Source organism: Carassius gibelio, chromosome B13 (assembly GCF_023724105.1).
Source record: "Carassius gibelio isolate Cgi1373 ecotype wild population from Czech Republic chromosome B13, carGib1.2-hapl.c, whole genome shotgun sequence".
Lineage (NCBI taxonomy): Eukaryota > Metazoa > Chordata > Actinopteri > Cypriniformes > Cyprinidae > Carassius > Carassius gibelio.
In genome coordinates this window covers 29,513,324-29,537,291 of record NC_068408.1, presented here as the reverse complement: position 1 = coordinate 29,537,291, position 23,968 = coordinate 29,513,324, and the positions used below count along the sequence as shown (strand labels likewise).

Below are 23,968 nucleotides of genomic sequence, written 5' to 3'. Positions count from 1 at the left end.
AGGGCACCTAAGTCATGGTATTGAAGGTGGAGAGAGAGCTGTTCGTGCACTACCCCCACACACAATTCCGTCCGGCCCGAGACTAGAACTCACAACCCTTCGATTGGAAGTCCAACCCTCTAACCATTAGGCCACGACTTCCCTGACAAAACAGATTGTCAAAGCAACTAAACAACAACATTAATTATGAAAATTGCAAAATGACAGTTAAAGGCAGTTAATTGAATTCGGTGATGTCATCATTCAGTTCAGTTTAAGTCAAGTCACCTTTATTTATATAGCGCTTTACACAAAAAAGATTGTCAAAGCAACAGAACAACATTAATTTGTAAAACAGTGTTTCAATAATGCATAAATGAGTTTATCATTGAATTGTGATGTCATCATCTCAGTTTAGTTTAAATAGTCAATCATGTCAACGATATTGCTGTAAATGAATTGACCCCAACCAAGCAACCCAGAGGCAACAGCGCCAAGGAACCAAACTCCATCGGTGACAGAATGGAGAAAAACCTTGGGAGAAACCAGGCTCAGTCAGGGGGCCAGTTCTCCTCTAACCACACGAAACCAGGAGTTTAATTCCAAGGTGTAGCAAAGTCAGATTGTGCAGAAGAACCATCTGTTTCCTGCGGTCTTGTTCCGGTTGTCGTCTGAGACCAGGTGTTAACAGGGGATCTGTATCTGGGGCTCTAGTTGTCCTGGTCTCCGCTGTCTTTCAGGGGTGTAGAGGTCCTTTCTAGTGCTGATCCACCATCTGGTCTGGATGTGTACTGATGGGGGACTGCAGTGACCCTCTGACTTGGATACAGACTGGATCTGGTGGCTACGGCAACCCCGGAATAAGAGAGAAACAGACTAATATTAGCGTAGATGCCAGTCTTCTAATGATGTAGCAAGTACATCAGGTGTTATGGGAAGTGTTCCTGGTTCCGGTTTACCTTATTAATGCAGCCTAAAAATCATTTAAAGGATTTGAAAATTAGAAGCATTTTAGTGTGTTGTGTAAGCCAGGTTAAAGAAATGGGTCTTTAATATAGATTTAAACTGCAAGAGTGTGTCTGCCTGTTATATTCGCACAGCCCTGCAACGCAAATCTCCACGAGCACATCTGGCAGTATAGTATGGATGAGGCTCAAAGCACGCTCATCGAGGAAATCTTTGTCAACTCACTTCTGGCTTCTAGTTTAAAACAAATGTAAATTCAGTCTAACTGCTTGCTAATCTCACTTGAATGAAATTAAACATTCAGCACATTTTCCACTTGTTCTTAAAATCGCAAATACAGTGTAACATATGTAATACTTTAATAATTGACTAAAGAAATCCAGTTCTTTATTTATAAAAATAAAATAAACAAATATGTCCAGTGATTCAGTAATTAAATTAATTCTGTAAAAGTAGTTATAGCATTATAATGTTGTCTGCTGAAAAAAGAAAAAAATTATAAAAATATATAGAACCCCTCCCAAACCACAAAAAATTGAAAATTAAATGGATTTCAGAGTTATAATGGGAATTGTATTTTATTTTTTTTTAAACTATAATGGTGTCTATTTTATGGATTCTATTGGTGGGATATAATCTGGCAGATGGCTATCAATAAAACAACAGTAATTCCTATTGGAATCATGCTAAAAACAAAAAGGAATTTTGTAATGGTTTAATGGAAACTAAGAATTTCCGGGGGTTTTTTTAGCAGGGTAATGATACTGTGCTGCCCATTACTGACAATATTGAGCTGAAGCTTGACTTTGCAAATTTAAAATCGCAAATCAAATCACAATCGCAATATCTGTCAAAAAAATCACAGTTAGATATTTTATATTTCGCAGTTAGATATGCAGTTAGATGCTCCTCACCTTCTTGAACCTGAGACAGGACAGCCCCCAGTCCTGTGTTGGAGGCATCCGTCTGTAGCAGGAAGGGGCAGCTGAAGTCCGGGCCACACGGGACTGGCTCCGAGGTGAGGGCCATCTTCACGTTTTTTTTAATGCCTCCTCCGCTACAGGTGTCCAGCACACTTTTTCCGGCTACCCCTTCCTGGTCAGGTCTGTCAGGGGGGCGGCTAAGGAGAAGAAGTTAGGGATGAAACGGCGGTAGTAACCTGCCAACCCCAAAAACGCTCGTACCTGGATCTTTGTGCTGGGCTTCGGTGCAGACCATATCACTTTCGAGCTGCTTCTCCTGTGGTCAGATGAGTCCCCATCCAACTTGGAAGCCCAATTACCTCGCCTCTGGCAAGCCCAAGCGACACTTCCGGGGGTTGGCAGTGAGCCCAGCCCTACATAGCTCCATCAGCACCCTCCGCAGATGGTCCAGGTGGTCTTGCCAGCGCTCGGAGTGGATGACCACGTCATCCAGGTATGCCGCGGCGTAGGCCTGGTGAGCCCTCAGCAAGATGTCCATCATGCGCTGGAACGTGGCTGAACCAAGGGCTGTTCAATGGCTCAATTACCCCTAACTCCAGCATTTGTTGAATTTCCTCTTCAATAGCCTGCTGACGAGCCTCTGGAACTCGGCAGGGCCGTTGCCAAACGACGACTCCGGCTGGTGTGTGGATTTCATGTTGGGTCACGTGGGTCCGCCCGGGGGCTGACGAAAACACATTTGGGAACTGACCGACCAGGTGCTGCAGCTCTGTCTTTTGGGTCGCCGACAGCTCCGGGTTGATTTCTACTATGACTGGGTCTCTGGTGGCGAGAGCCGCTAGCTGGTCTCTTGTCCTGATCCACTTATTGAGCAGGTTGATGTTGTAGAGTTGGTCTGGTTTCCGTCGCCCCAGCTGGCAGACTCAGTATGTGTCGGGCCTGATTCTTTCAGCGACGGTGTACTGGCCCTGCCAGCTGGCCAGGAACTTGCAGGCGGAGTTGGGGATATGGAACATTACCCGGTACCCATCCTGGAATTTGCGGGGCTGGGGGCCCAGTCGTAGTGCCGTTGCTGTGCCCTGGCGAGGTGTTCCCAGACTAATGGCATGACCGATCTTTCCCTCATCGCCTTCAAGTGTTCAATGACATATGGTAGGGTGCCGGCTGTTGTTCCCACGCTTCCCTCGCGATATCCAACAACCCCCGAGGTTGGCACCCGAACAGTAACTCAAAGGGGGTGAAGCCCGATGATGCCTGAGGGGCCTCCCGAATGCCGAACAACACGTAGGGGAGCATGAGGTCCCAGTCGCGCCTGTCTTTGGCCACGACCCGATGATGAGGGTTTGGTTGAATCGTTCTATGATACCGTTAGTCTGGGGGTGGTAAACAGAGGTTTTTAACTGCTTTACCTGGAGGAGTTTGCACAGGTCAGCCGTTAGGCGGGACATGAAGGGGGTCCCCGGTCGGTCAGTATTTCTGCAGGGATGCCCACCCGGCTGAAGAGCATGGTCTTGGCAGTAGCCTTGAGGGGCGCTGCTTCGGGGTACCGGGTGGCATAGTCCAAAATCACCAAGATGCACCAAGCTGACGTACTGCCAGAGTCAAGGAGGACTTGGACTGGACAGCCGTAAATTTTCACCTCTGCCTCCGGCGCCCCCTGGGGCAGGTCGTGGTGTACAATACAGCCTGCCAGCCATGTCCGCGCTGGAGATGCAAGGTCCGCTGTGGGCATCGGCTCATCCTTCAGGGAGAGAGCTGCCGGCCTAGCTACTGGTCGCAAGGTGCCCTCCGGCATGCACCACTCCTGGACCACCCTCCAGGGAAACGGCCTCGACTGCTGTCCGGTCCATGACGATGCGCTCTACAACTTGGGTAGCCGTGGGCTCTCTGGTGAGAAACCAATGCCGCGCAAGGCAGGACCGTTCAGCCGTCTGGGCTCGGGCTGAGAGGTGGAGTTAATGATCCCATTCGTGGAAGTGCTGGGCAGCGCAGACCGAGGAAATCCCCAGCCAGGACAGGATTTCCTTTTTCAGTTTGCCGTAATCGTTTGACACTTCCGTCGGCAGGGTGAAGAAAGCTTTGCCGGTGATGAGAGGCGACCAACCGCACCCAGGCATCGTTCTCCCAGCCCTCCTGGGCAGCTGTGTTTTCGAACATCTGGAGAAAGGCCTCTATAATCATCATCAGCGGTCATCTTGGGCAGTAGCTGGGACACTTTCGCTCACGGATCGGGCAGTGCAATGCGTCGAGCGGATGCCGAGTTGGCGGACGCTAATGTGGAATCGGGACGCTCGTCACAATGTGTATAAAGTGTTTGTTTAAAATCTCTTAACTTATCGGAGGATGCCAGCTCACAGAAACATTCTTTGCTTACATTAGTTCGGAGTTACTGCTAGTTTTAATGTAAAAGGATTCAAAACTTCATAAAATATCATCATCGTTAAAAAGGTCTACGACTCAAGTTTCATATCGATCTCAACTTTGTTTTTCATTTCCAACTCCTGGCATAAATTAAGAAATGACTGTCACTGAAAGATAAAAAAAATGAAGCTCTAGTCTTTTTGGTTTAATTTTTTTTTACATTTTTTGTAAATTTTATGCGTAAACAAACCTGTGTGGCCATATCAACCTGGGACTATCAGTATTTATTAATATTTTATTTTAAACTTAGGAAACTTTACATAATTATTACATTAACAAATATTTATACACTAAATCCGTCACGGAGCAATTTTAGCTGATGCTTTTAGGTATACAGTGACCTCTGTTGGTTTGTGTGAACCCATAGTTCCAGGCTATTGGAATGTACTGCATGCGATGTAGACAGGATTCGAATGAAGTTTATTATGAATAAATGTAACAAAGTTAATCAAATAAAATAAGCCTACAAGAAAAAAATAATTATTTGTCCCACTAATCTTGTTAATGTTGGTAATGTTTTTAAATTCTTTGTGTATTTAATTAACTTTCCCTTCATTCTCTTTACTTAACGTTCAGGGTTGCGTTACCCAAAAGCATCTTACGCCTAAATTGAGAACTATTGTCATCATCTGGCTCATGATGCTTTTGGGAAAGGATCAGGTGGACTTACTGTAAATGCAAATTCATGTTTTGCCAGTAGGAGATGCTTTAAAGCATATACAGTTGAAACCAGATATTTACATTCACTTCAGAAAAAAACACAAAAACTTTTATTTCTTTACTGTCCTACATTAAATCAGAGTAAACTTATTCTGTTTTTGATCAATAAATATTAACGTATTTTTTTTGCATTTGTTAAATGTCAGAATCGAGCAAGGGATAATTTGTATGTATTTTTTAATCATTTTAATCAAAGTCAGAAGTATACATACACTTCCTTAGTATTTGGTAGAATTGCCCCGAAACTGTTTCACTTGGGCCAAACGTTTTGGGTATCCTTCCAAAAGCTTTGTACAATAGTTTGCTGGAATTTTGGCCCACTCCTCTTGACAGAACTGGTGCAACTGGGTCAGGTTGGTAGGCCTTCTTGCTCGCACTTGCCTTTCAGTGCCGCCCACAAATTTTCTATGGGATTGAGATCAGGGCTTTGTGATGGCCATTACAATACCTTCACTTTGTTGTCCTTAAGCCACTTTGAAACATATTTGGAGGTATGCTTGGGGTCATTGTCCTTTTGGAAGACCCATTTGCACCCAAGCTTTAAATTCCTGGCTGATGTCTTCAGATGTTGCTTTAATATATCCACAAAATTTTCTTTTCTCATGATGCCATCTATTTTGTGAAGTGCACCAGTCCCTTCTGCAGCAAAGCATCCCCACAACATTATACTACCACCACCATGCTTAACGGTTGGGATGGTGTTCTGAGACTTCAAAGCTTCACCCTTTTTCCTCCAAATATAACATTTATCATTATGGCCGAACAGTTCAATTTTTGTTTTGTCAGACCACAGGACATTTCTCCAGAAATTAAGAATTTTGTCCCCATGTGCAGTTGCAAACTGTAGTCTGTCTTTTTTATGGTTGTTTTGAAGTAATGGTTTTCTCCTCCCAGAGTAACCTTTTAGCTCATGGTGGTACAGGACTCGTTTTACTGTGGATAATGAAACGGTCTTACCAGTTTCAGCTATCATCTTTACAAGGTCTTTTGCTGTTGTCCTGGGGTTGATTCGCACAGTTCGCACCAAAAAACGTTCCTCTCTGGGACTCAGAATCCGTCTCCTTCCTGATGGTTGTACATTCCCATGTTTTTTATACTTGCGTATTATTATCTGAACAAATGAACGTGGGACCTTCAGGCATCTGGAAATTGCACCTAAGGATGAGCCACACTTGTGGAGGTCCACAATTATTTTCCCGATGTCTTGGTTGATTTCTCTTGATTTTCCCATGATGTCAAAGAAAGAGGCTCTGTGTTTAAGGTGTGCCTTTATATACATCCACAGGTGTGCCACCAATTAACTCAAACGGAATCAATAAACCTATCAGAAGGTTCTTAAGCTCAGAATGGTATCATCTGGAGTTTTCTTTTTGTTTAAAGACACATTAAACTTAGTGTATGTATACTTCTGACTTTGATGAAAGTGATAAAAAAAATATATATAAAAGTACTCCCTCGCTCAATTCTGACATTTAATAAATGCAAAAAATATGTTAATATTTATTGATCTAAAACAGAAAAAGTTTACTCTGATTTAATGTATGACAGTAAAGAAATAAAAGTTTTTGTGTAACAGCTGTAAACAAAGCAGAGCTGGTACGCTCACATGCTGCTTTATTAGGCATATAACATGCAAGTCTTCCTTCAGAAATACAGCAATATAAAAACACCTGTGCCTCGTTTTGATATTTAAACATAAATGTAAGGAATTATTATTAAATGTGTAGTACGTGCTCATGTTTATTCAACAAAGCTTTTTGGAAAATCGATCAGTTTTAAAATCATGGCGAGTCTCCACAAATAAATAAATAAATATATGGAAAATATCCCACAGGGCTCCAAACTAAAAAATCGAGTAAGGAGCCATTGGCTCCTATAATAAAAAAACTTAGGTGCCAAATGTTTTTTTTAGGTGCCACAGAATAAACATGTTTTATGTGTTTTATTTACATTTTTTATTTTACATTTTAACTTTTTAATCATACTGACGTGTTTATGTCTCATCTTTTCTTGACTTTATCAGCATTTTAATCCATCTTGTAGATGACCTGGGAATGAAGGTTCACTAAAAGTGGGAGCTAAATGTCTTTTCCAACTTGAAATATACAGTCATACATTGTTTATTACACAAAATCTGTCCAAATATCATGGACCATAAGCATCACTTGGCCCCTGAGTATAGTTTGGGGTCCTCCTCAATGCATCCTGTAAATGTTGTCATACTCTCTTAAAAATAAAGGTGCTTCATGATACCATAGAAGAACCTTTTTTTCCTGTCTAAATTGTTTCATAAAGAACCTTTAACATTTGAAGACAAAAACAGATTATGAAAAGGTCAGAAAGAGATTGTTCTTCAAAGAGCCTATGACTGAATGGTTCTTTGTGGAACCAAAATTGTTCTGTGAAGAACCTTTTAAGCTCCTTTATTTATTACTGATTTTTTTTACATTTTTTGTAAATTTTATGCGTAAACAAACCTGTGTGGCCATATCAACCTGGGACTATCAGTATTTATTAATATTTTATTTTAAACTTAGGAAACTTTACATAATTATTACATTAACAAATATTTATACACTAAATCCGTCACGGAGCAATTTTAGCTGATGCTTTCAGGTATACAGTGACCTCTGTTGGTTTGTGTGAACCCATAGTTCCAGGCTATTGGAATGTACTGCATGCGATGTAGACAGGATTCGAATGAAGTTTATTATGAATAAATGTAACAAAGTTAATCAAATAAAATAAGCCTACAAGAAAAAAAATAATTATTTGTCCCACTAATCTTGTTAATGTTGGTAATGTTTTTAAATTCGTTGTGTATTTAATTAACTTTCCCTTCATTCTCTTTACTTAACGTTCAGGGTTGCGTTACCCAAAAGCATCTTACGCCTAAATTGAGAACTATTGTCATCATCTGGCTCATGATGCTTTTGGGAAAGGATCAGGTGGACTTACTGTAAATGCAAATTCATGTTTTGCCAGTAGGAGATGCTTTAAAGCATATACAGTTGAAACCAGATATTTACATTCACTTCAGAAAAAAACACAAAAACTTTTATTTCTTTACTGTCCTACATTAAATCAGAGTAAACTTATTCTGTTTTTGATCAATAAATATTAACGTATTTTTTTTGCATTTGTTAAATGTCAGAATCGAGCAAGGGATAATTTGTATGTATTTTTTAATCATTTTAATCAAAGTCAGAAGTATACATACACTTCCTTAGTATTTGGTAGAATTGCCCCGAAACTGTTTCACTTGGGTCAAACGTTTTGGGTATCCTTCCAAAAGCTTTGTACAATAGTTTGCTGGAATTTTGGCCCACTCCTCTTGACAGAACTGGTGCAACTGGGTCAGGTTGGTAGGCCTTCTTGCTCGCACTTGCCTTTCAGTGCCGCCCACAAATTTTCTATGGGATTGAGATCAGGGCTTTGTGATGGCCATTACAATACCTTCACTTTGTTGTCCTTAAGCCACTTTGAAACATATTTGGAGGTATGCTTGGGGTCATTGTCCTTTTGGAAGACCCATTTGCACCCAAGCTTTAAATTCCTGGCTGATGTCTTCAGATGTTGCTTTAATATATCCACAAAATTTTCTTTTCTCATGATGCCATCTATTTTGTGAAGTGCACCAGTCCCTTCTGCAGCAAAGCATCCCCACAACATTATACTACCACCACCATGCTTAACGGTTGGGATGGTGTTCTGAGACTTCAAAGCTTCACCCTTTTTCCTCCAAATATAACATTTATCATTATGGCCGAACAGTTCAATTTTTGTTTTGTCAGACCACAGGACATTTCTCCAGAAATTAAGAATTTTGTCCCCATGTGCAGTTGCAAACTGTAGTCTGTCTTTTTTATGGTTGTTTTGAAGTAATGGTTTTCTCCTCCCAGAGTAACCTTTTAGCTCATGGTGGTACAGGACTCGTTTTACTGTGGATAATGAAACGGTCTTACCAGTTTCAGCTATCATCTTTACAAGGTCTTTTGCTGTTGTCCTGGGGTTGATTCGCACAGTTCGCACCAAAAAACGTTCCTCTCTGGGACTCAGAATCCGTCTCCTTCCTGATGGTTGTACATTCCCATGTTTTTTATACTTGCGTATTATTATCTGAACAAATGAACGTGGGACCTTCAGGCATCTGGAAATTGCACCTAAGGATGAGCCACACTTGTGGAGGTCCACAATTATTTTCCCGATGTCTTGGTTGATTTCTCTTGATTTTCCCATGATGTCAAAGAAAGAGGCTCTGTGTTTAAGGTGTGCCTTTATATACATCCACAGGTGTGCCACCAATTAACTCAAACGGAATCAATAAACCTATCAGAAGGTTCTTAAGCTCAGAATGGTATCATCTGGAGTTTTCTTTTTGTTTAAAGACACATTAAACTTAGTGTATGTATACTTCTGACTTTGATGAAAGTGATAAAAAAAATATATATAAAAGTACTCCCTCGCTCAATTCTGACATTTAATAAATGCAAAAAATATGTTAATATTTATTGATCTAAAACAGAAAAAGTTTACTCTGATTTAATGTATGACAGTAAAGAAATAAAAGTTTTTGTGTAACAGCTGTAAACAAAGCAGAGCTGGTACGCTCACATGCTGCTTTATTAGGCATATAACATGCAAGTCTTCCTTCAGAAATACAGCAATATAAAAACACCTGTGCCTCGTTTTGATATTTAAACATAAATGTAAGGAATTATTATTAAATGTGTAGTACGTGCTCATGTTTATTCAACAAAGCTTTTTGGAAAATCGATCAGTTTTAAAATCATGGCGAGTCTCCACAAATAAATAAATAAATATATGGAAAATATCCCACAGGGCTCCAAACTAAAAAATCGAGTAAGGAGCCATTGGCTCCTATAATAAAAAAACTTAGGTGCCAAATGTTTTTTTTAGGTGCCACAGAATAAACATGTTTTATGTGTTTTATTTACATTTTTTATTTTACATTTTAACTTTTTAATCATACTGACGTGTTTATGTCTCATCTTTTCTTGACTTTATCAGCATTTTAATCCATCTTGTAGATGACCTGGGAATGAAGGTTCACTAAAAGTGGGAGCTAAATGTCTTTTCCAACTTGAAATATACAGTCATACATTGTTTATTACACAAAATCTGTCCAAATATCATGGACCATAAGCATCACTTGGCCCCTGAGTATAGTTTGGGGTCCTCCTCAATGCATCCTGTAAATGTTGTCATACTCTCTTAAAAATAAAGGTGCTTCATGATACCATAGAAGAACCTTTTTTTCCTGTCTAAATTGTTTCATAAAGAACCTTTAACATTTGAAGACAAAAACAGATTATGAAAAGGTCAGAAAGAGATTGTTCTTCAAAGAGCCTATGACTGAATGGTTCTTTGTGGAACCAAAATTGTTCTGTGAAGAACCTTTTAAGCTCCTTTATTTTTAAGAGTGCATGTCTTTCACACTTTCAGTCTGTTTTTCTTGTTGAATCATGTAGACAACAGGTTAAGTAAAAATATTAAATTCAATAGCTCATAAATATAAATGGTAAATTTTTTAGCTGACTGATGAGCTTATGGACACCGAAAGGTTACTGAGGTTAATATTACGTTGCAATGTTTACAAGCTTTACACGTTTTCTGCAGTTTGAAAGTGTTGTACTGTAGAATCTCTTATAAAATAGCCTATCTTTTGATGTTAATTCATGTTCATTATGTACTCTAGTAACGAGCAAGGTATGATAGGTTCACGTGCTGCTTGACCTGAGGCACTACTCGCGATCGCACCTGCCGCATTAGGGGCTGTTCACATGTCGCGTCTCTTGCGCGCTCAAGTTCGTTATTTCTAATGTAGGCGCGCTGTATGCGTGCGTGCTCATAATGGAAGCTCGTTTTTTTCCAGGCGCACCCGCACCACATCGAGTTAAAAACATCTCAACTTTTCACAATCCCACAAGCGCACAGCAGGTCATGTGACAAAAACCAACCAATCAGCTTCATCCTTTCCAGTAACAACTGAAAGCTCAGCCAAGATGAAGGAACAGCTGATCATAGCTGTATATGGATAGCCATTTTTAAATAAATTTAGTAACAGAGCTACTGCAAGCGATTTTTAGTGCTGCAAATCCATTTATCCTTTGCTGAAATGTACGTGTCTTCATGGAGAGAGCAGCTCATGGTTGCTTAGCAACGGCAGACGAGAAAAGGAGTTGCGGGAAAAAATACGGAGTTGCGGGTTGCGGTTTTTTGGGCTACATTTATAATATACCGCGGCCGCAAAAAATAAAAATTAAAAAACAATTGTGGACAAAGATAAAAGTGAACCTTTTATTAGTGGGTGTTGATCCCCGGGAGTGGATACGAAGTGTTCCAAATGATGATAAAAAAGCGTTCTGCAAATATTGCAAATGTGAAGAGCTCACCAAGGTGATCTGGTAGCTTATGCTGCGACTGAAAAACATAAGAAAAATGCGGCTCCTTTCTCAAATGCCAGAACATTATTTGACACAGGCAGTTCCTTTCTAAGAAATAATGCACCTGTGAAAGAGGCAGAGTTGAAGCTGGCTGCCCATGTTGCTTGTCATTTAAGCACTTCAACTGTTGACCACTTAGGAAGTGTTGTGGAAGAAATTTCGAAAAAAGGCATTAGTTTACATCGAACGAAATGCACAGCACTAATGAATTCAGTGATAGGACCAGTAGTACATGAAGACCTTTTGAAGCCCGAAGGCTTTTGGAAAAAATTCAGAAAACAGATGAGGACTGTTTAAAACTATTTTTCCCACTAAAACTTCAATGTGCATTCTCTTAATGCGCGAACATAACAAAAGATGTGAATGCAAAACTCAGGAAAAAAGGCATTACATGCATTTTTTTAAGAGATAACATGTAAATAGGTACATAGGCCTAGTCGCCAGTGCCGACCTCAGCAAAAACTTAACTAGCATTTTAATATTTATGGTCGCAAATGCGGCCGTTTTAGTCACAGTTTGGAGCCCTGTCCCACATGACAACCACCTGAGCCCAACTGAGTCTACTCATCACCTTAACTTTAACTGCATTTGAAAGGCACCAGCCTGATATACACAACTTAATTGTCAGGAGTTTACAGAATTAGCAAAATATATGGTAGTATATACAAGCATTACACAGAATGTTAATTAGGTAAGCAGTACACTTAATGAAAGGGGAAATAAGCATAAAAATAAATATAAAAATATGGCCCTAATTAATATAATATAATTATTATAGTAATTATTATATACAGTTAGCCTACAGTAGGTGGACAGCCTAAATGGGCACGCGCGGCGGTAACTGTAATTCAGTCGTTGGTGTTAAAATGATTCGGGAAACTACTGCCGGGTGGCGCAAAAGGAAATTTATGTGTCTGTGTGTGTATGTATATATATGTGTGTGTATATATATATATATATATATATATATATATATATTAGTGCTGTCAAAATTAGCGCGTTAACGCATTCGATTAATTTGAAATATTTAACGCGTTAAAAAAAAATAACGCAATTAACGCGGTTGCAGTTTTTTTTATTTCCAGTTGTGGCCTATGTGTGTTCAACGTGCAAAGAAATATGGATAAGACCAAGGAAGGACTTTTAGACGGAAAGTTTCAGTATAAAACTCTGCCGGATTACTCTTCAGTCTGCCACAAGAAACATTACTCTTCATTTAGTCTGCCACAAGAAACAGCAAAATTAAAATCATGAACTCAAATGTCATTGTTTAAAAAAAACAAAAACAATGACTGTAACAGTGCGTAAATCAGACCTTTCTGTAACGCTAACGTTAATAAACTTAAACGAAAATAAAGAAATAATTGTGTAGCGGAGTATTTTTTGTACACAGTGCCGCGAACTGTCAATCACTCCTGTACGCGTGCATCACTGTCCTCCTCAGCTGCAGCAACTTGCGCTCTCTCTCTTCATCAAGCTTTAAAACAAAAAGGGGACAAAAAGATCATATTGTCTTTGTGCATAGGCTATAGATTAATTAGATAAATGAATATCTAAATTTGTGCCTTGCCGTCTACGGTATTTTTTTAGAACTTAGAAAAAAGATGCTGCAGCCAATGAGCAGCCAGCGGGGGCTGCAGGACGACTCAACCTCCGCAGACAGTTTTTAATGTTTATCAGACAATAAATACTCAAGATTTTGCTTTAGTATAACTCACAACGAGTTTCACACACCTTCTCCGGCCACGTTGAGTTGTTGACACTTAACAGTGGGAAAAGCGACACATGCGCTATTCACTTGTATAACTTAAGGGTGAATGGGTAATGTAGTTTCTGCTCTGGGTGGGATGAATTAGGAAGCTTGCATTGTGAAGGGCGCTCTGAAAATCGGCAAAAAGATTAAAACCTCTATTAAAACAGATGTCCAAATGAGCGTACCGGTACGCTACAAGCACGTTCTGGGCGCACGGAGAGGTGGCGGTACGCTCAAGAGCTATATTTGGAAGTGGCGGTACTGAGTACCAGTGCATACCGGCCCACTTAAAGCACTGGCAATGACTATACTTTGGAATTTTTTTGCAGTCCACTTAGAATTCAACATGGAAATCATTTTAGTTTTTTATTGGCATTGATTGTTTTGAAATTCAAATGCTACTTACATGCCTGTGTTTTTATTTCTGTAATAAATATGGCTTTCAAGCCAACAGTTAATTTGGAGGATATTGATGGTTTATTGCAGGTATGTTGTTTACATGAGAAAATCTGTGTTACAAATTAAACAAAAATTCCAATAAACAATCATATTTTGAATTTAAATAGTTTCTTTGTCTTGAGTTTACATTAATTATTTACATTTTACATTTACATATCCAAAAAGTTTCAGTCTTTTATTTGCGATTAATCGCGATTAATCGCGATTAATTTAAAAAAATTGTGCGATTAATTAGTTAATTTTTTTTAATCGATTGACAGCACTAATATATATATATATATATATATATATATATATATATATATATATATATAAACACACAATGGGGCTCGAAAGTTTGGGCACCCCTTGCAGAATCTGTGAAAATATGAGTAATTTTCAAAAAAATAAGAGAGATCATACTAAATGCATATATAATCTGTTATATTTTATTTAGTACTGTTCTGAGTAATATATTGTGCATAAAAGATATTAACATTTAGACCATTAACATTTTGACCATTATAGAATTGTTACTTTAAAGGTTAGTGATTTAGGTGGTGAAAATACTGTGAAATGACAAATGGCATTGGATTTTAGAGCATAACAACTGAAGGTTTATGAAACGTTAGCCAATAATGCATTTTTTTTAAACAATGAAACTTAGTTATGAACTAAAATAAAATCTCAACCATACAGCATGTGAATAAATAAAATGCATACTTTTCATAACATTTCATTATTCATAAAATGCATAACGTTTCTGGTGTTTCGATTTGTACTTCAATATAATGAGCTCCAAGTTTAAGAATAGCCCTAGACTAGTTTCTCTCTCTCTCTCTCTCTCTCTGTTACATAAGACAGAAACAGGACGTAAATGCAAAACGTTGTTTATTAATTCAGCACAAAGATTAGAAATGACGAAGTAACACAGAAGCACAGGCGGGCGGACACAAGGCAGGGTGGAACAGTGACGCAGGGACTTCGATGGACAACTGGTGGTGGTGCTCCATCCAGTGACGATCCCTCGAATGATTCCCGGTCAGTGTAGTAATCCTCGTGATGGTGCTCATTGATCCAGTGCTGAGTAGTGATCCAGGGAAGAACGACGACAACAGGGGGAATCCAACCGACTAGACAGACACGGGAACAGGTACAGGAACACACCGGGAAGTACAACGATCTGACAACATGAAACACAGGTTACTGAACTTATAAAGGGAACAAACAATTGAATCCAGCTGGCGCTGCTGATCACCGCTGATCAGTGACCACGCCCACAGACACACACAACAGCACACTAGACGAGAGAGAGAAAGTGAATTCATGAACCGAGACAGTACCCCCTCCCCTCCTGGCGTTCCCTGACGGACTTACCTGACGATTGTAATCATCGATAAGAGAGTGCTCCAGAATGTCTCTAGCAGGAACCCAACTTCTCTCCTGCGGACCGTAACCCTCCCAGTCCACCAGGTACTGAAATCCACGTCCCCACCTTCTCGAGTCCAGAATACGGTTAAACGAATAAGTTGGTTCCCCATGTACGAGACGCGGATGGGCCGGGACTGGCGGATTAATGGGTGCCCAAAACACGGGTTTGATCTTAGATACATGGAAGGCGGGATGGATTCTCCTGTACGTAGGAGGAAGTTTGAGTCCGACTGCCACCGGACTAATGATCTTGGTGACAGGAAACGGGCCGATGAATTTGGGAGCAAGTTTATTAGACATGGAGCGGAGAGGAATGTTCTTGGTAGAAAGCCACACTTTTTGACCAACGACACATACGGGAGGCTTTGACCGGTGGCGATTGGCCTTGGCCTTGGTGCGCGCCCCCACTTGGAGAAGAGTCTCACGGGCTCTAGTGCAAGTGTGGTGACACCTCTGGAAGAAGGCGTGAGCAGAGGGGACCGCGACTTCGGACTCCGTACTAGCAGAAACTGGTGGCTGGTAACCTAAACTACATTCAAACGGAGTAAGGCCCGTGGATGACACTGGTAATGAATTGTGGGCGTACTCCACCATAGTAAGTTGTTGGCTCCAACATCGCAATGCTCTCACCAGATCTTGGTTGGCCCTCTCAGTTTGACCATTGCTTTGGGGATGAAACCCCGAAGAAATACTGACAGTCGCCCCCAATCTACAAAATTCTTGCCAAAATTTGGACACAAATTGGGGACCCCTGTCGGAAACCACGTCCATCGGGAAGCCATGTAAACGAAAGACGTGATCTGTGACAGCAACCGCTGTTTCCTTGGCTGAAGGTAATTTGGGCAAGGGGATAAAATGAGCCGCCTTCGAGAACCGGTCCACAACAGTCAAAACGACAGTCTTGCCCTGGGAGGGCGGTAATAAAATCTAGCGCAATGTGGGACCAGGGTCTCGAAGAGACTGACAGCGGTTGGAGTAACCCATCTGGGGTCAGTTGGAAGTCTTAGCAGTGGCACAAACTGAACAAGCCAAAACAAAACTGCGGATGTTGCGAGCCATTAAAGGCCACCAGAATTGTTGCTTCACCAAAAAACTGGTGCGATTTACTCCTGGATGACACGCTATACTGGAGCAATGACCCCACTGAATGACATCAGACCGATACTTTGATGTTTTTGGAACCTGGGCGGTACGAAAGAGAAAAGTCAAAACGTCCGAAAAAAAGTGCCCACCGAGCCTGCCCAGAGTTGAGTCTTGTAGCGGTTCTAATATATTCTAGATTCTTGTGATCGGTCCAAATGATAAAAGGTACCCCTGACCCTTCTAACCAGTAACGCCATTCCTCCAGTGCTAACTTGACTGCCAACAACTCTCTCTTACTAATGTCATAATTATGTTCGGCAGGTGATAAACGATGACACAAAAACGCGCAAGGGTGAATCTTGTCGTCTGTGGCAGAACGTTGGGAAAGAACTGCTCCTACCCCCACCTCTGACGCGTCGACCTCCACCACGAAATGACGTGATGGATCAGGGGCAACGAGGATGGGAGCCGAAACGAAGCGGCTCTTAAGTTTGGCAAATACAGCTTCCTCTTTATCAGACCACCTGAACATCTTTCTGGGGGAGGTCAAGGCAGTCAGAGGCGCGACTAGTTGGCTCAAGTTTCGAATAAATCGTCGATAAAAATTGGCAAATCCCAGAAACCTCTGTAGGGCCTTACGGGAATCTGGACTTGGCCAATCTATCACAGCCTTAACCTTGTCAGGATCCATACGCATTCCCTCAGACGAGACGATGTACTCTAGAAAGGGAACGGACTGTGCATGAAAAACGCATGTCTCCGCCTTGACAAAAAGCCCATTTTCTAGCAACCTCTGAAGCACTCGTCTGAATTGATGAACGTCTTCCTGAAAAGAAGAGGAAAAGATCAATATGCCATCCAGGTAAACATATATGAATTGATCAACCATATCTCTCAGCACGTCATTGACAAGTGATTGGAAGACCGCGGGCGAGTTGGATAGCCTGAAGGGCATAACCAAGTATTCAAATTGCCCCCTGGGGGTATTAAATGCGGTCTTCCATTCATCCCCCTTCCTTATGTGAACCAAATGATAAGCGTTACGTAAATCCAATTTTGTGAAGATGGATGCTCCCTGTAATCGTTCGAAAGCTGAAGACATCAACGGCAAAGGATAAGTATTCTTTACCGTGATGTTGTTCAACCCTCAGTAATCAAGCCACGGTCGCAGAGACCCATCCTTCTTCCCCACAAAAAAGAAACCCACCCCCACTGGAGATGAGGAAGGTCTAATGAATTTGGATGCTAGAGAATCAGAAATATATTTCTCCATAGCCTCCCTCTCTGGAACAGAAAGTGAATATAACTTGCCCTTAGGCGGAGACTCACCTGGTACTAAGTTTATGGCACAGTCATAGGGACGATGTGGAGGAAGAGAAGCAGAACGAGACTTACTGAACACTTCTCTCAGGTCCTGGTACTCTTCGGGCACGTTAGATAAATTCACTGCCTCTTCCTGAAAAACAGACACAGGTACAGACGAACATGCAGACACTAGATATGACTCTTGACACGTATTACTCCACATGGATACAGAATCGTGCCCCCAATCGACTCTAGGATTATGCTGTGTGAACCAAGGATGACCAAGTACGATGGGTGCCAGAGGTGAGTTCATGAGGAGGAATGTTATAGTCTCGGTGTGGTTGCCAGACGTGATGAGAGTGATGGGTTCAGTGGCTGGGAAGCTGTTGTCCATTAAGAGCATTGACAGAAATCTTGTACGTGAGGGGGGTGGTAGGAATGTGAAGACGATGAGCCAGTTCTAAATCCATAAAATTACCGTCTGCCCCTGAATCCAGTAAGGCCTGGGTGTCGTGTGTGTTGGTTGCCTACCTTAGTCTTACCGGAAGGAGAGTAGATGATGATGGTGAGGATGAGGTCTTCTCGGGGAAGATCCCACCCGATAGTAGCCTTATAGTTACTACCGGGCTTGATCTTTTAACGGGCACGAGTGGATGAAGTGGTCCACCCTCCCGCAGTATAGGCACAGTCCTTGGGACCTCCGCCATTCTCTCTCCTCCCGGGAAAGCCAAGCTCTACCCACCTGCATGGGCTCAGGGTCATAAAGGGGACTGACCATATCCAGGTTCTCAGAGCGTCTGGTCTCCGTGCCGTGAAACGGATGGTCTTGTTGGAAACGACCCATTCTGCTCAGCCAAGCATCCACTCGAAGTGCTAACTCGATCAGTCCATTGAGACTGGTGGGAAGGTCCAGCATATAAATCTCCCTCTGGACACGGTCAGCCAACCCATGCAGGAATCTGTCCCACTGCGCCTCCTCGTTCCATCGGCACTCTGCAGCCAGGGTGCGGAACTGGATCGAATATTCCGACACCGAACCGTGACCTTGGCGGAGATTGGCGAGTAGTCTGGTCGCCTCCCTACCCGCCACCGCCCGATCGAAAACCCTCCTCATCTCCTCGGAGAGTGCCTGGAACGAGGCGCAGCATGGGTCTTGATTCTCCACTTGCCGGATAACAGCGTCAGCACAAACGCCACTTTGGATCGTTCCTGATCGAACGTCTGAGGCATATGTAATGTAAAGTGCATAGAACATCGGGTCAAGAAACCTCTGCAAAACTCTGGTTCACCTGCATATCCTTCTGGTGTCGGCAGCTCTGGTAGAGAGGGCGGAGCTGGCGGTGTGGGTGGCGCAGTGGAAACTCTTAGCTGTTGTATCTGTTGGGTGAGCTCGGACACCTGCGCCACAAGCGCTTGGACCGCCCGTCCTGTGAGAGAGATGTTCTCCTCTTGGGTGTCCATTCTAGCGATGCTTCGAGCCGCAAACTCGTCCCACGTTGTAGCACCTGCTACATCCATAATGGTCAGATCGTTCTGTTACGTAAGACAGAAACAGGATGTAAATGCAAAACGCTGTTTATTACTCGGCACAAAGATCAGAAATGACGAAGTAACACAGAAGCACAGGCGGGCGGACACAAGGCAGGGTGGAACAGTGACGCAGGGACTTCGATGGACAACTGGTGGTGGTGCTCAATCCAGTGACGATCCCTCGAATGATTCCCGGTCAGTGTAGTAATCCTCGTGACGATGCTCAGTGATCTAGTGCTGAGTGGTGATCCAGGGAAGAACGACGACAACAGGGGGAATCCAACCGACTAGACAGACACGGGAACAGGTACAGGAATACACCGGGAAGTACAACGATCTGACAACATGAAAAACAGGTTACTGAACTTATAAAGGGAACAAACAATTGAATCCAGCTGGCGCCGCTGATCACCGCTGGTCAGTGACCACGCCCACAGACACACACACACACAACAGCACACTAGACGAGAGAGAGAAAGTGAATTCATAAACCGTGACACTCTCTCTCTCTCTCTATTTAACAGCATTAGCTCAATGAAATACGTCTTCCTTCCGTTAGAATGAATGTTTTCCTGCCTTGCTAAATGTTGGTCTCATGATCAATAAGTTGTATTCGCCTCAATCTGATTTAGTAAAGTCAAACTGCTAACAGTGAAGCTGCGTCAGTGAGCGGAGTCCCGCTCACTGTGAGGTGGGAACAGAGGATTCCGCTTGGTCTTAAAACCTTCCGCAAACATCCACGATCACAAATAACAATGACTGATTATTAATTGATAATTTGTTATTATCATTATGGTCTTGTGAAAATAATATGGGCTGCGAGAAAATAATGAATACAAAGAGTAGTGCTGCTGAGTGCAGGCATGTTTCAGCCCATTAACAACACCATTCCTCAGAGCCAAAACACAGACCGAATTCTGTTCAGCTGGAGGGGGTTAGGTTTTTGGGGGTAGTTATGTATGACTTGTTGGGGTCGAGATAAAGGTATGAATCTCTTGCTCTTTCATATGGATTGTGTCTTATGAGGCTTTCACTTGCTGAACTGGTTTATATAGGACTGTTGTTTTGGTTATAGACTAAAAAAATAGTCTGCCCCCACGTAAGATTTTTCTAGTTCTAGTCGTTCATTTGTCATATTCAACTAATAAGAAGTTTATATTAAATTTACATAATCAAGTCTTAATATATTCCAAGCTCAAGCACATGCATTAAGTTTGCCACAAAGCACATGCAGAAGTAGCCTAATAATTGTGAAAAATGAGACATTGTAATTATTAATAAACAAATGTTTTCTTGTTGGCTGCAAGATGAAATTCACAGTGCTGGCTCTCTCCGAAGAGAGAAATTCAACATTCACAGATTGTTTAATGTTGAATATTAATGCGCCCTGTCATTAATGTGCATTAATAATTGTTGCACAAACACTTGATTGATTGATTATTAAGAGTCTGAGCATCGCGATTTTCATTCAGCAAGAATTCATGTTAAACATATTAAGCTATGGCTTGATCAGGTTATAATGACTGCAAGAGTCAAGTGGGATGTTAAAGGCTAAGGAGTTTGTCTGTTTCTTTTTCTGATTATTCTCCGGTTAAAGCATGATTTAAACAGATAAAGCACATTCACACGCAATCGCTTTAGCAATAATGCATTCAAACAAATGTAATCTTACAGTGCTACTACATTATCAGTAGGCTATTTGATTTTGAAATCTTGTAGAAATTCATAGATCTGTTTAGATAAAATAACTGACAAAATTGTACTGTTATTTTCCTCACAAACAAAATTTTCACAGCAGAAAGCAGCATTTAAAGATTTAATGCTTACAATGTTATTAATTTGGCATGTGATAGGGAAAAAAGTTTACACATAATAGCCTAAGCCACTTTGAAACTCTTGTGTTATTTTATTTTATTATTTGTTTTTATAGGCTACATTATGAACATAACATTTCAAACATACTGAAATACCTAGTGCAGCGAACTGATGCTCGTTCTGTTTATGACGAAATGTTCTGACACTGGGTTCATATAATTTGACACTGTAGTGTGATATCAAGTTTAGACACACTTTTAGTGCAGTGGGGCACGGATGACAACCCCAGTGACTGCTCTATTAACAAATAAGTTATATAAGAAAAAAGAAAAAACTAAACCGGCGGTATAACGAGATGGAAATATAGACTACAAAAATATATTTCCACTTGCTCTGTCCTCCGTCCATGACACTGACTCAAGCGGAGCTGCCAGTTTAATCTGAACAGCTCTTAACACCAAGTGGATGGTTAGATGCATGATGGGCTAGTATAAACAAATAATAATAATAATAATAAAATAAAATAAAGGTCTTTCCAGCATTAAGGTAATAACATTACAGTTTTTTAATCTTGTCTCAGTTATAAATTTATAACTATATTAAAACTTGTTTTGAAAATCACTTAAGTTGTCAGTTAATAAAGTAATTTTTTTTTTTACATCGTGTGCATTTGGTTGATTATAATGATTATAATTGAGTTTAATCATGAGGACGGTTTATTAATCCTTCCATTCTTTAGAGTTTGAAAGATTTAGCTAAATCGTGCAGGTTTAATTTATCTTGTTTTAGGCTAATTAGGCATAAATATTGTGAACAAAATTATACAGTGCTTCACGTTTAAACATGCAACAATTTCTTAATCAGTTTACAGACAAATGTCTTTTTTCCCTAGAAGTTATCTGTCAAAATAAAGGACATGTAACAAATAACAAAAATGCATGTTGTTTTATTAAAGGAAGTTTAAAATATAATTAAAATATAGGCATAATATATGAAAATATTGACATTGCATATTTATCCATGTAGCCTACCACCCTAAAATAGGCTACCAATTTTAATGCTCTAATGCAAAGTAAACTACAATTTATTTAGAAAAATAGCACATAATTCATATAATATAAATAATACTGCACACCTTTTAAATGTATCAAATCTTAAATATGGTTTAATACCATGTAGCTTAGAGACAATATAAGCACAGGCTCAGGCTTGACATTTATCCTGCTTGAATTAGTTCTAAAAAATGCACATAACTTCATAAGTACCAAACTTTCATCTGTGAATATTACATATTCATTTTATTTATTTTTTGTTAACAACTGTTAACAAAAAGATGATGTTCACGTGGCGTAATTACGTCACTTCATAAGGTTCCCATTGGGAAATAATGGCGATTTACTTGGGTGAAGTAAACGCAACATTTTTCAACTTTCTGCTAAGATATATGTGACTTTTTTGCAATGAAAATACAGGGATTATGAAATCATGCTATCCCCGCATATTTTGCTTCCTGAAATCTGCAATTTATGTGGCGAAAGTGTGGCGTATTTGAAAAAATGCGACCCCCGCATAAATATGCAGCTTTTGGCTGATTATGCATTAAATCAGGCGATCGCATAATCGCGTTTTTCTGGAGGGACTGTTATATAAATTATATAAAGGATAGGATGTTTTACATATGAATGTGAAATAACTAAAATGTTTGTTCAACCTTTAATTGTTTTAGATTATATAAATTATAAAATGTTTTATATATAAATGTGAAATAACTGAATGTCACATATATGAAATAACCGACCCCATTTATATACTGCTCAGGAATGTAATGGGAGGGGGCGCAGGCCTGTGACACATAACCATACACAAACCATTTAACTGGGACAAAGACAACCGGCAAAAACATCTGTTCTCTTCATATAGCACAAAACTACCCGTCAAAACTATGATTTAGGACTAACTAGGTCAATAGGGCAAAAGCTTCTGTCAAAACCGCATGATCGATGGGGTCATGGGAAGGGGTCAATAGGTTAACCCCATGAACTCATTCGGTAAGTTCAACCCATCCATCATAAGGTCACTGGAAGTTCAACCTGTCAAAAAGTCAAAGTCGTAAATCATCTTGACACAAAGTGCATGGTATATACTACTGCCGTTGTAGCTTTATGGTACTTCGTTTGTTTTGAATAGGCCGCCTGAAATGATGCGAGGTGCTCGATCTCGTCGCGAAACCTAATGTCATGTCACCAGTTTGGGAACATTTCGGCTTTCAACCCAATGAAAAGGGCAAGCCGGCAAAGTTAGATGAGACGATATGCAAAATTTGCGGCAAAAAGGTTCCTGTGACGCGGCAATACTTCTAATTTGAGGTCATCGGGACATTAAACGCTTAATGTGAGACGCTTAACGTGGTTTAATGTACTCATACAGTGATATTAACAGACCAAACTCACTAAACATCATATTAATAAAGTATACTATCTAGAAAAATTAGATGATCCCTGAATATGAATTCAACGCGTTTAATAACAGGTAAAGCCTTTTCCTCCCATAGAAATCCATCATAAGGCTTAACGTCTTATTAAACGACTTGCATTCATATTCAGGGCTCATCTGTTTTTTTATTTATTTATTTTTGTACATAGTATACTTAAATTAGTATAATGTTTAGTGATTTAGATTTTTTTAATGATTGTGTTAGTACATTAAGCCACATTAAGTGTTTTCTTATAATGGTTTTCTATGGGAGGAAAAGGCTTAACGTGTTATTAAACAAGTTGAATTTATATTAAGGGCTCATCTGATTTTCTATAGATAGTATATTTTATTTAGTGAGTTTGGTCTGTTAATATTTCTGTCTTAGTACATTAAGCCATGTTAAGCGTTTTTCACTGTAAGCGTTTTAGAGTGTCCCCTGTCATCCAGCGCAGCTGCCCCCTCAAGCATCAGGTTGCGGAGCAACATCAAAAAGAACAGCTGAGACCGGTACCGTTCGACAGTTAGGAGCAGCTGAAATCTGTAAAATACAGCCGTGAAAGTAACAGGCATACCTGCTGAAGTCACAGACAACCTCCGCGTCAGTGCCCATACCCAAGAGAGTGTGAGCAGATAACGAGCTCACACGCTTTCTGCATGAGAAG

General features: G+C 40.6%; 1 protein-coding gene across 2 annotated transcripts in view; it reads left to right on the top strand.

Annotated features, from left to right (window-relative positions):
- mcph1 (microcephalin 1) overlaps positions 1-23,968 on the top strand; it is a 115,236-nt gene that overhangs the window by 80,737 nt on the left and 10,531 nt on the right. The gene's annotated exons all lie outside the window — the stretch shown is intronic.